Genomic DNA, 12,779 nt, shown 5'->3' on the forward strand with positions numbered 1-12,779 from the left:
AGGTGGGTGGGAAAAGAAGTTCAGAAGGAGAAGACCTGAAGACTTCTTCATGTAGTCCACATGGGAGAACCAAGGCCTAGAGGCCTCCCCAGACTAGGCTTTTTGCAGCCTCTCCCTCACTCCTGCCCTGGGCGCAGAGTCAGTCAGCTAACATTGATTAAGTGCCTACTGTGTGCCAGGCACTATGCTAAGACAGGTCAGAGGAGCCCCCAGTCTCATGGGTGAGATGCCATGTAAACACCTATGGACGGACAAACTAGAGGCAGGATAACTGGGAGTTGGCCCAGAGGGGCAGCCCCAAGATAAAGGAAGCTTGGGAAAGGCTTCCTGCCCAACTTGGGCTGGGACTGGAATAGAGTGACACTGCCCCCAGACTGAATGCCCCTGCAGGCACCAGGCCCGGCTTTCCTGGCCCGCTGCTGTGCAAGTACTCTCCCTCAGCAGCACCCCTGCTTCTGGGGCCCCATGAGTGTTGTCTCCTCTCTTCCCACAGAAGCTTCTTGAGGGCAGGGGCTTGGGTCACTTCTATGTATGTGCTCAGGCCAGTGTTTGGCAGACAGTAAGTGCATAATAAATGCCTCTTCCTTCCTTCCTTCCTTCTTTCCTTCCTTCCCCCTGGCCAGGGTAGGTGACTCCCAGCTCCCCCTGGTCTTACTCGATCGTTAACTCCCTGTGACTTAGAGCAGCCCCCTCCCCCTCTCTGGGCTACACTTCCCTCCCCCACATAAAGGAGGAGCCTGGCTTCCATGACCCCTAAGATCTCTTGTCCAAAATTCTGTGATTTTGCTCCATCTGTCCTACCTGCGTGACTAACTAGGATTAATTTTTGAGGACAGGCTCAGGGGTGTGTCCATGAGTCTTCTATATTCATTTCAACAAATATCAATTATTTACTGTGTGCAAAGCACCTTAAAATGGTGGGAGACCAGAAAGGGGGAAAGGAAAAAATAAGCAGTCCTGGCCATCTGGCAGTTTCTGGTTTTGGTGGCAGGGAGGGGAAGAGGGCGTATAGGTTGGGGCAGGGATGGGTGTGAGTGTAGGTATGTGGGAGGGTGTATATAAGGAAGTGAGTAGGTGGGGGATAGGTAGGGGTAGGAGGTATGTATGGGTGCTGGGGTGGGGGACTGGGTATGAGTGACCTGTGGGGTGGGAGGATAGGTATGTGGGTGTGGGTGTGGGCGTACAGCTCATCCACAGATAATTAGCAAATTCCATGCTCAGGGAAGGCAGGGCAGGATCAGGACAGATTTCATGAATGCAGTGGGTGTACCCACTCTCACTCAGCCTTGAAGAAAAATGGTGCCAACCAATGGAGATAAGAAGAGGTGTGTCCCAGGTGAGTAAATGATTGTCATGGCGGTCAAGCTCATTTGGATGAGGGTGCCTGTTATTAAATCACACCAAGATGTAAGTACTTCATCCAGGCGGTTTTGCTGGGGTTCAAAGGTTTTTCTTGTGAGCTTCCTGGGCTTTCTCCCACAGGGCCCCAGGTCCATTGGCGGCTTGAAGGCCAACACAGGGCCTATTAGGCAGTGCCAGGCTCACAGTAGGTGATTCATAATGCTCTCTCCCCTCCCTCAGTGGGACATGGGAGCTCTGTGCTGGGAGGGTCGATGGAGCTTAAAGAACTGGACAAACAACCCTTGTTTGGCCTTTGGGGGGTGGATTTACTTGGGTTGGATATTTAGAGTCAAAAGACTTGGGTTCAAATCCCAGAAGTGTCATGGAAGCTCTCTCTGCCTCACTTTGTTTCCCTCCTATTTCCAAAAGCAAATCAGTTCTCCCTCCTCTGACTTTGAGAGTGAGGATGACAGTGAGGGTTTATAGAACCCTTTAAGGTTTGCCAAGTGATTTACCAATGCTAGGTCATCTGATCTTCGAGGCAACCCTGGGAGGGCATAATCCCTATTTTACAGGTGAGGAGACTGAGGCAGGCAGATGCTGAGGGTCACATAGCTAAGAAATGTTTAAAGCAGGATTGGCAATCAGGTCTTCCCAAATCTGGGGCCAGCCTCTGTGCCCTGTGGCGCCCCCTGGAGGCGGTCACCTTCCCCCTTCCAGACACTGGCCCGAGGCTGCCTCCTGCCATCTGTAAGTTCAGAGATCCTTGTGGAAAGGACCTCCTCCTGGGCAGGCATGACATCGGGAAGCTTGTCCCAGCTACTCAATTGAAGAGGAGCCTGCTCACTGCACTCGAGAATCAAGTCTGTTTGTTGGGCCCAGTCAGCCCTCCTCAGGGAGCCAGCAGAACCGCCTCCCCCCACCCCCCAGCCCCTTTCTCTTGTTCACTCACTCACTGGATCTGCAGAGACCAGGTCCTGAAAAAATCATCTTCCCATTGTGATCCCTTCCATGTCCCAAGAGCCATCCTGCCAATGTCTGTTCTTTCCCATGATCCCAAAGGGATCATCACCAAGCAGGACCCAGAGTCAGGAAGGTCTGAATTTGAATGCTGCCTCAGTTACTTAGCAGCTCTGTGGCTCTAAGCAGGTCACTTAATGCCCCTGGGCCTCACTTCCCTCTTCTGGAAAATAGATATGATAATAGCACCCCCCCATAGAGCTGTCATGAGGACCCAGGGAGACACGATGTGTACAGAACTTCACGTCTCCACACCCTGTCCATGTTGGCCATTAAGATCATGTAGGGTTTTGCTACCGCATGAATAGCAAATGTCTCTTTTGAATCCTTAGTTTCTTAGACTGTGCAGCCTCTAGAACTAAGCTGAAGACCCTCTGGTCCAGCTGAACCCTCCATCCTCAGGGCAGGAGATCCTGTAGCCGTCCCATTTAAAGCAGCCGCTAGAGCTCATTCAGAGTTTGCTCTTATTTTAAAAAAAGAAGAACCAGCTCAGTGAAGTAAATGTTCAATGAGCCTGACCCTGTATCCCAGAGAACCAGGAACTGGCCCAAGTACTGCACTGTATGGACAACTCCCGGGTGAGGAGACTCTCTACCAGTGCAGGTTGGCTTCTCTGCAGCTGAAGTCATGGAGAGGTTAATTAACTTTCTCAGGGTCACACAGCAGCTCCCCGCCCACTACACAAAAATAAGGCATTTTTTCAGTCTTCTCTTGTTTTAAAGGCTCATGTGACATTCTGAATCTGGCAGACAGATTTCCAAATTTCTAAAAACTGACCTTACGCATGTATAAAATTTTAGAATTCTCTAAGTAAAGGACTTTTTCAAAAATAAACTTTAAAGTTGGATAATACAGGCAGACCAGTGATTTCCCAGTGGAGAAAGGATTGTTCTGAACTCTGGGAGAGGTCATTTCCCCAGGCCATGTTTCCCTTCTCTTTATTCTGTCTTCCTCCAGTTTTCTTTACTTTTCACATCTATCAAATAACCCTGGTCCTTGTTTTAAAAGAAGGTGAATGGAATAGCTCTATTTCTAAGTAAACAAACAACCAAGAAGCCTATGTGTTAGGTGCTTTTTTTCTGGTGCCTGTGGTTGGTTTTTTCCCCTGAGTCAGTAGCCCTTGAAAGAGAACAAAACACCATCCAGCTCCCAACATTCCGATCTCAGTGGCCCTGAGCCAAGCCTGCAGCCTGTGGTCCCTGTTCTGTGGATTCCCAGGCGGGATGCACGCTCCAGCCTGGGGCACTGGGTGCTCCGTTCCAGCACTGAGTCATGGCCGTGGCTTTTTGTATCTTTTTCCTTGCTATGGGCGAGGGACATCGTTGTGTTTATCGTGACAACTCGTGAAGGCCCATGTTGATTTTACAAGAGAGATCACAGCCTTGTATGCTCGGGGCCAAAAAGCTACCAAGTGGTTCTCTCTGTGAGCAAAGTGGGGCTGACCTATCAGAATCCCGTCTGCCCCTTGATTAATGAAGAAGAACTTAGATTCAACTACAGGCTGGAGGTCAGCTGTGCAGAAATTACAAAAATCAGTCCCAGTATTTCAGAGTTTCTCATTGTAGAGAAAAAAGACAGACTTGATGCTGCAAAGAAATTTCTAACATTCTTCTTTCAGTAATCAGCATCCATGACATAAGGTTCAAAGCCATCTGTTCTCAGGGCATCAGAAACAAACATGTTTTCATGGTATTTCTATTAATGTCAGAAATCAGTTGCAGTCACTTTTATGGCAAAACACAAAAATTCAGCAATGTTGAATTCATAGTTAACCTATTTAGAAGTCAGTAATCCTACATCTATGTGGACACAAAGAGATGAAATGTTAGACTTTTCTGTAAATCATAAACATGCAAAGAAAAGCTTTTCCCTTTTGGGGGGTTTGTTGATTTTTTAAAGCACCAATAGTTTGTGGTGGTTTTTGTCTTAATCACCATGAAGAACAAAATGAGACCAAGCAGATTCGTTTCTTATCTTGGGATCATGTTCCCAAGCCAATGTAATTTTTCTTATGTCAACATCCCCTTATCTTTATGAAAAATAAACTATTTCTAACATTCTACTGCTATCTGCCTGCAGAAGACAGACCAAGGAAGTCAAGCACCCAGAAAACCTACCTTGTAAGGCTAGAGCAGTCCTGTGACAGTGTTGTTTTCCAGCACACACCAAGGGTAAGGGCAGTAGAATGTCAGCGTTGTCCTGTTTTCTGAAGGAGAGAAGATGCGAAGGTGTCCTGGGGATGCCTGCCCCCCAGCACTCCCCGGTGCAGCTGGCACCCTGGGTGACACTGGAATAAACGGCTTCTCCAGATTATCCCATTTTAGTACTGAGGAGCGAGATTAAGGCTTGTTATTGCTCATATGTTTTCCATCACTGTCTGTATCAGAGCCAAAACTTCTCGTTAAACTCTAGACGTCTACTGGAAGAATCTGGAAGAAAAAAAAAAAACCCGTGCGATGTAATAATGCATGGCTTCTTGCCATTGAAGGGAGAGTGAAATCCATTCAAGAAGCTCCTGGTGGTAGGAAAACCTCCATGACAAGGTGTGACTTTTAAACACTGCCCCCACTCCCCAATGGAATAAGAGTATGGAATGGAATGGAATAAGGCAGCAAGCATTTCTTAACCAAATGTCTGCTCAAATGCGTGAGCCAGTCACTTTTCCTACTAGGACAGCCTGGGGGGTTGGCATGTTGATCTTGGAAATCTCTTCCGTCTTTACGATCCCAGGGAAGGGGGGTCCAAGCAGCTCAGGTATCTGAGCAGAAGCCCCTCTGACCCTGCCCATTGGATGGTGGCGGTGGCACTGTTTTCAAACATTAACGTTGTGCCCCAAGCCCAACACTGCACCTTCTCCATCCCCGTCCTTCCTGGGGGAGAAAACCTGCCATCTCCTGTTTCTTTGAGGTTTATTAGTGCCACACAAGCCTCTGAACTACTCTCAGATTCAGAAGGAATGTCTGAAATTTTGGGTAGGCTGCCTGGGGGCCTGTTTGTGGTCTTTCCCCCAATGGAGAGCATCCTCTCAGATGGATCTGACCAGGTAAAGAGCTTCCACTCAGCCTAGAGGCACTGATTGGTCTTGGATAAAGCCAGTTGTGCCCAGCCTGAGCAGCCATCAGTCAGCATGGCCCCGAGCAGACAAGACAGTCAGAAGTTAACAGACATTAGAGAGCTGCCCGATCCCCTTCTTTTACAACTTGAGGAAGCAGAAGGCTAGGGAGGACGAGAGCCAACGTGTGGGACGAGGAGGACATGGAGCCAGGCCCTTGGATGCCATGGCCCAGACCCTCTCCTCTCTCTCCCAAGCTTCCAGTGCCATAAGAAAGAAGGGCAGCAGGCAGGGGGCTCCCCTGGCATCAGGACCTTACCTGCCTCTTTCTCTTTCTGGTATCCCCTAACTCTTTGGCCTCTCAGAAGTATGCCACCCGGTAGCCCCAGGTGACTTAAATGAAGAAACGCTGGCACATTCCTCTGGCAAAAAGATCCCAGACATGTTCCTCCCAGCCCCACTGGACTAAGAACTATGTCACATCTTGTTAGATTCAAAAGGGAATCCAGTTTGAACTAACATTTCATGAAGTAAAATCAATAAACCCCTTCAGGTAGATTATCCTTTCCCAACAGGGTCCAGGCAGCAGGGGAAGGGAGTCTTAAGTGCCCCAAATCAGGCTCTTAGAAATGCCCACCTCCAAACCTTGTCCCTTGGCTAGAAGTGGGCAGCAGGAGGTAACCAGAAACTCAGAGGATCAGCACAGTTGACATGTCCACTCCTTGGCACATCCATCTGTTTCCTATGCAGGAACCGGTGACAGTGGGGAGCTGTCCACAGCTGAAGGTCACTTGTTCAGAAGCCCAGATGGGCAGGGTTAGCCCCCAGAGCTGGACCTCCAAAGGCCTTCCATGTGGATGCAGCACTAACTGCATTCAATTAAAAAATACCCTTGTTTGGGGGCTCATCTGTGTAGGTGCTGTCTCGACCTTGGACCACAATGGCAAAGACACCTCCATATTGCTGAACCATGCTTAGGGCTTGGCCTCCCGGCTTCACAGTGGTCTTTGTCTACTTTACAAGAGTTCACTCTATTCCTTTTAATGGTGTTCACTGATCACATCTGGTCCCCAGCTCCTGGGCCCCTTCTTGCTGAAGAATGATGGCTGTCAGCCTCTGCCTCTGGCATGACCTGGACCCCAACCTTGGGCACAGTCAGTAGACGTGACAGATGTGGAATTACTGAAATCTAGTTAGAAAAGGTGGAACATCAGCCTCCCCTATGGAAAACTTCTCCCTCCTCCCTCTTTCCCTCTCAAGGAAGTCACTTGGTCCTCTCCTAAGGGACAGCCTGTTCAGGGGGCCTTGCCTCAGCTCCCATGTTCTTACAGAATGCTCCTCAGAGGCAATCAAGAGTGAGAAGAGCAGGAATAAAAGTGACCAAGCCTGGCTGGGGCCTTTGAAAGGACAGAAGCAGCTTGGTGTGTTGTCTGAACTGATGTGGCACTAAAGCAGACCTGGACCCCCTCTCCTGGCATAATCAGCAGGCTAGGCCACCCCGGGAAAGGATGGGAAGGAGGCAGCAGAGTAGATGAAGCTGGGACTTGTAGTCAGGAAGTCCTGGCTTCCATTCCCACCTCCGACCCACACGCTAATGTGACCCTGGGCAAGGCACTGAGTACCCTCTGTTCTCATTTTCTCATCTGTAAAATGGGCGTAGTTCCCTCCCCTCAGGTTTACTATAAGCTTCAATGAGACCCTGCACATAAAGTGCCATAGAAACGTCATTGGTATTATTGTTATCATGACGATGTCAAGGTAAAGCCTTTCAGGTCTTGGCTTCCCCAGAGTGAGGAAATTCATAGGTTGAGGCAATTATCCTGTTGATTCATTCATAAGAACAGGTTTTTAGAGTGTAATTATTCAGGTAATGACCTCAACCCTACATGGTTACACCCTAAAATGAAATTACTTTGGAATTATTGGGGTAAGAATGTTTGGAAATGTGTCTATGAATAAGTTCATGCATAGAATTAAGTGGTGATCTGTGTTTAATTGGATCAGTGTTTGAAAAGTGAATTGATTTCTTCATTCTAGAACAGAGGTTCTTAACCTGGGGACCACGGACCTCTTGCTAGGCAGGTTTGGAGGGGCCATGAAAATGGATGAAAAAAACATCTTTCTTTTCACCAACTTTTAAAAGAAACTTAGCATTTCCTTCAATTATTTAAAACTCTGATTCTGAGAAAGGGTCCATATCCCTGGGCTCCACTAGGCTGACTACTCCAGGGTCTGTGGCACAAAATAGGCCCCATGACCCTGCCGGTGCTCTCTTCGGCTCTGCAGTACTTACCAGGGAAACAGAGGCTCCACCAGCAAGCTGGATGCTGCATTTTTGCACCAGTCCACCTCCAAAGGCAGCTAGAGAGCTGAGGGGGGATTCAGGCCTGGGCCAGCCCCTGCCAGGCAAGGCCACCTCAAGCGTTCTTGCTGCACTCGCTTTTCTGGGCTTCTTGAACAGCTTTTATATTTTTTTTTCCTACATCCCTAATCATATTCTGATAGCACACCTCTGTAGAAGCCTCCCTTGTAGGAAAGAGGAAAAATGCTGAGCCCCTGGTCCTCTGAATCAAGATTATTCTTTCCATGGGGGTGAATTCTTAGGTCTTCCCCACATTTCCCACGTAGTCATTACGTATGGGGCTCTCTGTGTGAACCAGGTCAGAGGAGGCCTCCCAAGTTCCTCCGATGTTGGCTCATCTTTTGTCCAGGGGACTGGAGTATTGGAGCACACTCAGTGTTTGGGCATAGCCCCATAGGTGGCCGCCCCCTTTGTTTCCATTACTTGCTGCCATAAAAGTGCACAGGAATCTTTTCCCCCCCAATAAGAACTTTGTATTTGACCTCCTTGGGGTAGATTTCATTTCAATAAACATTTATTAAGCACCTACCATATGCCACCACCTTGCTAAGAGGCTAGGGAAAGTCACAAGTGTGTACCCCGCCCCCCACCATCCCTGCCCTCAAGGCACTTACAGTGTAATGAGGTAAACCTAAGACCCAAAAGGAAGCTGAAAAGGGATGTGCTGGAACATGGGGAGGGGGAGGCATCTGGAGAAGCCAGTCAGAGAAGTCCTGAAGTAGTACAACCAGGAGGGAAGCAGGAAATATCTGAGCTGAGCTCTCTCCTTCAATGGAAATTTGCAGTTCCTGGGCCCCCTCCAATCCAAGGGACCAAAGGGAGGGCCAAGGCTGAGAGGAGTGAGAAGTCAAAAGTCCCAGACTTGTGCAGCCAGGAGAGAAAAGTGAGCTCTCTTTTTAAATGGGGGCTTGGGGTTCATGCCTTCCTAATCAATCAGTCAACCAATGTTGAACACCTACTGTGTGCTTAGCTGGGGTGGAGGGCCAAGGCTGAGGAAATCTAGGATGCTGAAGTGTTCCCAGTCATGAGCCTCCTGGGGGACGGCAGAGGGCTCAGTATGGTACATGGGGCCAAAGGGCATCAGCACCATAGTCGTTTTTCCTAATTGTTTTTGGGAATGACTGGACCAGTTCAGAGTCTCAGCACCAGATACTAATTAGTGTGTCTGTCTTCTTCCACATGAGCTGTTTACATTTCTGGCCATTTTTGCCCATTTTCTGGACGTGCTGTGAAACGTCGGTTTGCAGGGGGATTTCTCTTCCTAAGGATCTGTGGCACTGTTCTCATAGAGCTCTTGAACGTTTGCATTTTTTCTGAAGACTCCTTCGTGCCCTCTGACCGCTCCCCATTGTTTGGAGAATGGCGCCTGGGCATGCATTTTCATGTGGCTTCTCTAGCAGGCTGGGATCTCATTCATCCATTCTGCTTCCAGAAGAGCTCCCATCTCCATCCTCGTCTTTCCCTTCACTCAGCACCACTAGCCGGCATTTCGGTAAACTCCTGATTGGTCTCCCTGCCTCCGGACTCTAGTCCATTGCCACGAAGTAGCGGGTCAATGCTCTGGGCCCAGCATCCAGACGACCTGGGCTCAGATACAACCTCCTAGTCCCTCTTCGTGCCTTCACCATCCCAGTCTATCCCGCATGTAGCTTGTTTCCACGCACTTGTTTGCATGTTATCTCCCTCATTAGACTGTGAGCTTCCGGAGGGCAGGGGCTGTCTTCTACCTGGCTTTGGATCCCCAGCACTTCCACATGTACGAGGTGAGATCGGTCAGCCCCGTAGCTAGAGAGAGGCTTCACTCAGCCTTGAGCCGCGGTTGGTTTCCACCGCAGAGGACAGCACGATCCTGCCAGCATGTTGGGTGGGTCTCCTGGTTTCGGGTGGGGCATGGAGCAGCCCGAAGGTCGGCACAGGTTGGGACCCGCCCTCATCCTTCTTTGGTGAGATCCCTGGATGTTCAGAGGAGGCTCACGCTCTGCTGGTGCGTGAAATGTTTGAAAGAGTAGCGGCGCTCAGGAGTTTGGATACATAGTGATTGTCTCATGAGCCTTTCCTCCCTCCAGCTGCAAATTTGTTTCCAGTCATCGAGGACTAATGTTGAAGAATCTTGCATCCAGTACCGGACTGCATTCTTAAATTCAGTGAGACACAGAATTAGATAAAACATCTTTTCAGACCCCTGCATGTGAATGTGGTAGCTCTGAGCAGGCCCCGTGGGCTCCCACCCTCCCACTCACTCCCGGCAGCAGAGGGCCACGTGATGAGTATCGTGTTCGTTTGTTTGACCACAGAATTTCTGTTGCCTAGAAACAGAGCATGCCATTGGAATGCCGTGATGTGACGGTGGATGTAGCTCACGCTGATGTCCAGCTTCCACCAGGGTCTGCCCTTCCACATTCCTTCTACAAGAGCTCTTCTCTATGGCGCTCAAGGCTTGGCCGCAGGGCAGTGCTTCCAAGGAGTAAGCGTCTGGCTCCTTGTTTCTGCAGCTTTTCCTAAGGACCATAGCGATTTAGCTAGAAATAGGAATTTTCTTTTAAAAATTTTTTTAAAAGATTACAGGGTATTTGGAACAACAAAAAAAACCCAATTCCAGTTGTGACTTTGTAGTCTCTAGAATTTGTTTCAACTTGTTGAATTAAATGCTGCATTAAAGATGTGTTAAGATCTGCTTGGGATAAGGTGAGACAAAGAATCAAGCTTGTCTGGACGTGCTGTCACACTGTTCACAAGATTTTCTTGGAAAATTCTTAGATGCGATATTCCCATATCGCCCTAGCAGCTCACATGCTTATTGGTTAATTGATTGCTTCAGAGGCAGGCAGTCTCTTCCTAGAGACTGGAAAACCATAACTAGAATTAGGTTTCTTGGTTGCAAATACCCTGTAATCTTTTTATTTTTTAAAGGAAAACTCATATTTCTAGCTCAGCAAAAAGAGCTAAATCATTACCCTTCTTGTGAAACGCTGCAGAAAGATTACTTGGGAGTCATAAACCCATGGATTTGGATCCCCTCCTGAGCCCCCTGGTGGCTGTGCGACCTTGGTCAGGTCACCTTTGAGCTCCACATTCCCCAGCTGCAAATAGCACCTGCATCTCAGGGTTGAAGCTGTTGTGAGATGATCTAGGTGAAGCCACCTTAGACACATATGAAAGCCAATGATTACTGCTATTGGGGTTTCCACTCCTTTTCCATTCAGAAGGAGGCATAGCCAAGCAGAACCAATCCCCCTAGGGCACATTTGGCCCATCCCCCTCTGTCAGGAACCCTGCCTGGCTGGTCTATTTTTACAGTGCTGTTATTTAGGTCTAATGTGCTCTCTTTGTCCTGCCTACTCCCCCACCTCTCAGGTCATCAAAGTCTTAGCGGGGTTCTTTGAAATGAAACCCTATCATCATTTCTTAGAGCACCCAAGTATTCCACCATCTTCCTGGATCGATTCCTGTGCCATCTCTTGGTGAGCCATTCCCCACTCAATAGGCATCCTCTTAGTTTCCAATTCTTTGCTACCACGGGGTGTGTGTGTGTGTGTGTGTGTGTGTGTGTGTGTGTGTGTTGCATACAGGACATTTTCTTTCTTTTTAAAAACATCTCATTGTAGTCATGGCACATAAGCGTCAAAGGGCGTGCAGGGTTCAGGGAGTCGGGGCAGAGTTGTACCTTGTTCTCCAGAATGGCTTTAGTGAGCCTGTGTTTCACTGAAGCGGCTTCGAGGACCATGATTTTCATCTCTCAACTTTGCCACTCTCATGGGCATGAGCTGGAACCTCAGAATTGCTTTAATTGGAGCCGTTTTCTCAGTTCGCTTATAGTTCAGATTTCTTCTTCTGAAAACTACTATTTATCAACTGGACAAAGGCTGCTTCTGCCTTTGAATCAGTTCCTCATATGTCTTGGAAATGAGACATTTCTCCATGAAGTGCTACAAAGAGTACTTTCCTAGTTAGCTGTTTCCTTTCTAATCTTCAGCTCCTTTGCATGCGTTTATGCAAAACCTTTTACTTTTATGCAGTTCAAATTGTTCTTTTCTTTTATAAGGCTCTCTATCCCTGCTTTTGTCTCATGACCCAGTCTTGATGGAGCAGTGCTGCTGCTTGGTCACCACTTTTGCCCATTTTAGATTTTCCTTCCAATGATCCATTCTCAGCGTTTCCAGTGATTGACGTCAAGCTGGCCTGCCTGAAGTTCACAGACTCTGATCTTGACCCTTTTTAGAAAAAACGAGGCATTTGCCGCTTTCCAATCATGACGTCCTTCAGATATCAGCAGGTTGGCCCAGCAGGAGCACATGCCCATCGCTGGCAGAACCTGAGCAGTGTGTCTGCGTCCAGTGACTTGACTCGTGAGTTAGCACCATGTCCTTCGGTACCTTGTGTATCACCCCCTGTTAACCGTCTCCTGTCATTTGCAGTGCAAAGGCCCCTCCTCTCCTCGGCAGAGCACAGAGGGAGCACAGTAAGGCTCCCACTTCTTCCCCTTCTTCCTGTTATCATCATCTGTGCACGTGATCCTCCCGGCCCTGGTTCGAGCCTCCTTTTTTTATCTCCCACTCTTTTCTTCATCTGCTCACTTCCATCTTATTCGTGTTGGGTTTTAGTTTTTTTAATCTGTGTTGGTTGGTGGGTGCTCGGAACATCTACAGAGCTCTCTTTGGACAAACCTCCTTTTCCCTCCTCAGAATGTCATTGTCGAGCATCCCTGCCCCCCCCCTTCCCCTGTAGGATTTTAATTTTGTTCATGTCTTCTTACTTACCATTCCTTTTAAGTCTTTGAAATCTCCTTTCCCACAATCCTGGTGCTCGCCAGACTTTGCTCACTTTCCCTGTCCTTCTCTGTCACAAGCCCTCAGAAGGGGGACAGTCATCATCCCACCCTAGTAAACAACACTTCCCTGTTAGTGGTGGTTGGATCCAGATGGGCCTTTCCCCTACTAGTTCCTTTGCCTTTTGAAAGATCAGACTATTATTAAGGTGAGCCAACAACCTGCCTTTGTTAGAGAC

General features: G+C 48.4%; 2 protein-coding genes across 2 annotated transcripts in view; one reads left to right on the forward strand and one right to left on the reverse strand.

Moving 5' to 3' along the window:
* The window catches only part of ASPN (asporin), a 30,689-nt gene extending 25,949 nt beyond the window's left edge, over positions 1–4,740 (reverse strand). The window contains exon 1 of the mRNA XM_036737627.1: positions 4,479–4,740. The gene's annotated coding sequence lies outside the window, so the exon portion shown is untranslated. The remainder of the gene's footprint in view (positions 1–4,478) is intronic.
* Positions 1–12,779, forward strand: part of LOC118832343 (centromere protein P) — a 202,489-nt gene that overhangs the window by 96,716 nt on the left and 92,994 nt on the right. The window lies entirely within an intron of this gene.

The sequence above is a fragment of the Trichosurus vulpecula genome, chromosome 9 (assembly GCF_011100635.1).
Source record: "Trichosurus vulpecula isolate mTriVul1 chromosome 9, mTriVul1.pri, whole genome shotgun sequence".
NCBI classification, from domain to species: Eukaryota; Metazoa; Chordata; class Mammalia; order Diprotodontia; family Phalangeridae; genus Trichosurus; species Trichosurus vulpecula.